Genomic DNA, 4,015 nt, shown 5'->3' with positions numbered 1-4,015 from the left:
GAATGCGAGCTCAATCTGATTGGCTGATTCCATCAGCCAATCAGATTTTTCCTACCTTAATTCCGATTGGCTGATAGAATCCTATCAGCCAATCGGAATTGAGGGGACGCCATCTTGGATGACGTCCCTTAAAGGAGCCGTCATTCGTCGTAGTCCGTCGGTGAAGAAGGTGGTTCCGCGTCGGCGGAAGGAAGATTCAAGACCCGGCTTGGAAGATGACTTTGCCCGGATAGAAGACCTCTTCAGCGCCTCTTTGAAGATGACATCGGCCGGATCGAAGACTTCTTCAGCGCCGCCTGGATGATGACTTCATCGGATGGAAGATTTCTTCAGCGCCGCTTGGAGGATTAACTTCTTCCGCTCCGGATGTCCTCTTCAGTTCCATCGGTGGCTCGGATGAGTGAAGACGACTCAAGGTAGGATGATCTTCAGGGGATTAGTGTTAGGTTTTTGTAAGGGGGGTTTGGGTTAGATTAGGGGTATGTGGGTGGTGGGTTTTAATGTTGGGGGGGGTTGTATTTTTCTTTTACAGGCAAAAGAGCTGAACTTTTTGGGGCATGCCCCCATAAATGGCCCTTTTAAGGGCTGGTAAGGTAAAAGAGCTTTGAAATTTATTTAATTTAGAATAGGGTAGGGATTTTTTTTATTTTGGGGGGGTTTGTTATTTTATTAGGGGGCTTAGATTAGGTGTAAGTAGCTTAAAATTGTTGTAATATTTTTAACATGTTTGTAACTTACTTTTTTATTTTTTGTAACTTAGCTTTTTTTATTTTTTGTACTTTAGTTAGTTTATGTAATTGTATTTAATTGTAGTTATTTGTAGGTAGTTTATTTAGTTAATTTAATGATAGTGTAGTATTAGGTTTAATTGTAACTTAAGTTAGGATTTATTTTACAGGTAATTTTGTATTTCTTTTAGCTAGGTAGTTATTAAATAGTTAATAACTATTTAATAACTATTCTAACTAGCTAAAATAAATACAAAGTTACCTGTAAAATAAATATAAATCCTAAGATAGCTATAATATAATTATTATTTATATTGTAGCTATATTAGGGTTTATTTTAAAGGTAAGTATTTAGTTTTAAATAGGATTCATTTAGTTAATAAGAGTTAATTTATTTAGATTTATTTAATTAATATTTAAGTTAGGGGGGCGTTAGGGTTAGGGTTAGACTTAGGTTTAGGGGTTAATCATTTTATTACAGTGGCGGCGGCGTAGTGGGGGGCAGGATAGGGGTTAATAAATTTATTATAGGTGGCGACGGTGTAGGGGGGGCAGATTAGGGGTTAATAAATTTATTATAGGTGGCGACGGTGTAGGGGGGGCAGGATAGGGGTTAATACATTTAATATAGGCTGCGGCGGGTTCAGGGAGCGGCGGTTTAGGGGTTAATACATTTATTATAGTTGCGGTGGGCTCCGGGAGCGGCGGTTTAGGGGTTAATATGTATAGAGTAGCTTGCGGTGGGCTCCGGGAGCGGCGGTTTAGGGGGTAATAACTTTATTTAGTTGCGGCGGTGTAGGGGGGGTCAGATTAGCGGTGTTTAGACTCGGGGTACATGTTAGGGTGTTAGGTGTAGACAGCTCCCATAGGAATCAATGGGATGTCTGTCAGCAGCGAACTTGTACTTTCGCTATGGTCAGACTCCCATTGATTCCTATGGGATCCGCCACCTCCAGGGGTGGCGGTTTGAAAACCAGGTACGCTGGGCCGTAAAAGTGCCGAGCGTACCTGCTAGTTTTTTGATAACTAGCAAAAGTAGTGAGAATGTGCCGCACTTGTGTGCGGAACATCTGGAGTGACGTAAGAATCGATCTGTGTCGGACTGAGTCCGGCGGATCGAAGTTTACGTCACAAAATTCTACTTTTGCCGGTCTCGAGCCTTTGATAACTAAGGCGAATCAGCCTCGCCACAAATACGCTGCGGAATTCCAGCGTATTTGAGGTTGACGGCTTGATAACTAGGCCCCAGAGTGTGTTGTGGTGCAGGAGTCAGGCCTTCTTTGATTATATTTTTTAAGGTCTGATTTTCTACCTGTAGATCTCTGAGGCCTTGATTTAGCTGATCTACCTTTTTGGCCTAATGTAACCACATAATTGGAGAGCTCCACAGGGTTCATCACACCTTTTTTGTTAGGCTTGGTATTCTGTAACAATTCAGACATAAACATTTCAATATTGTTGTCTTGATATACATGAATAGCTGAAGTCATGCAGTAAATAAATATGTTATCCCAATTTGCACATATAAATAATGACTTGTATATATATGTATAACATATCAGGATGTTAATATAGTTAAGGATAGCTCAGCATATAGGTCTATAAATATGCTTGGCTATCTGGTAACTTATGATACAGATATGTAAAACAATATGGAATGAGTATATATATAGTAAACGAATAATGCTAAAATCGTATGTAATTCAAATAGGTAAATGTTACAGGACAATGAAGCAAATGGAAACGCTTACCAAGCGTAGATAAAGTATATGTGGAAATGTTGAAGTTTGTTTTAGGTATAAGTAGATACTTGCAGAGCTGATTTAAGCAGCGGTAGCAGCCAGAGAGGAAGTCAGTAGTGTGGCGTGAGCGGGGAGGAACACAACGGCCGTCGGTGACGTCACCCGCCTGTCAGCTGAGATCTCCGATGCTTGAACAGAAGAGCCGGGAGAATGGAGAGACGATTTAGGATGCAGCAGAGGAGTAGTTTCAAGACACTGACAGGTTCAGTATACACGGAGTCCTGGTGGCAGAAACTGAGTGGCTAGTACTTAGAATTAGATCATCAATACCAAGCAAGGAAAAGATGCAGAGGTGTGCCTTATAAAGCATAATGAGAATGAGAGAGAGGCTACAGACGTTAACCCTATAGTGCAGAGAAAGGATGTTACAGAACCGTCTTCACCCAGCCGGGCACAAGTGGTCCTCCAGAGGGGCAGAAGTCTTCATCCAATCCAGGCAGAAGAGGACCTCCAGACGGGCAGAAAGCTTCATCCAGACGGCATCTTCCATCTTCATCCAGAGCGGATCCATATTGAAGCCAGCCGACGTGGAGCATCCTCTTCTTCCGACAACTCCCGACAAATGAAGGTTCCTTTAAATGATGTCATCCAAGATGGCGTCCCTTGAATTCAGATTGACTGATAGGATTCTATCAGCCAATCAGAATTAAGGTTGAACTTCAATCCTATTGGCTGTTCCAATCAGCCAATAGGATTGAGCTTGCATTCTATTGGCTGTTCCAATCAGCCAATAGAATGTGAGCTCAATTCTATTGGCTGATTGCATCAGCCAATAGGATTTTTCCTACCTTAATTCCGATTGGCTGATAGAATCCTATAAAGCACCCAGACGACTATTTATATATATTATGTTCAAAGTCAAATTTATTCTAATGAGAAATTGGTTAAAGGAGACCTTCTAGTTGGTCCCAGGTAGTAAATATAAGAGTTCATTAAAAGTATGGATGAGTATGTCTTTTATGCAGTGGGCAAGACATAACTTTTTGCTAAAGTATGATATTTGTGGGATGAACATAAACTGGATTGGAACAAACCTAGGAAACAAACATATTGATAACTATGGGCACCTATTCAATGTATTAATTTCTGGTGTTCCTTAGGGATGGTATGATTATTATTAGTCTTGAATAGGAGGATTTGAGGAGGGGAAGTTACTGTGGTGAGGGTTCATGATTTGAGAGGTAGATTCATTTTATTTATTTTTTCTACTGACAAAAATGAGAAGAATTGACAATTGTAAAAAGTGAAGACTGTTATGGTGCTAGGTTCAAATATATGGTTGTGACATCCTTGTAATTTGATTGCTGTATTCTTCAACCCAGACCTTTTGTGCACCTTCAACCTGTAATTGTTTAATTTTTTGAGTCTGCAAAATAGTTTTTTTTTTTTTTTTTAAATGGTAACGGCTTTCTGATTTTTGCTTAAAGGGACAGTCAAGTCAAAATTAAACTTTCATAATTCAGATAGGGCATTCCATTTTAAACA

Source organism: Bombina bombina, chromosome 5, assembly GCF_027579735.1.
Source record: "Bombina bombina isolate aBomBom1 chromosome 5, aBomBom1.pri, whole genome shotgun sequence".
NCBI classification, from domain to species: domain Eukaryota; kingdom Metazoa; phylum Chordata; class Amphibia; order Anura; family Bombinatoridae; genus Bombina; species Bombina bombina.
This window is presented reverse-complemented; position numbering follows the sequence as displayed.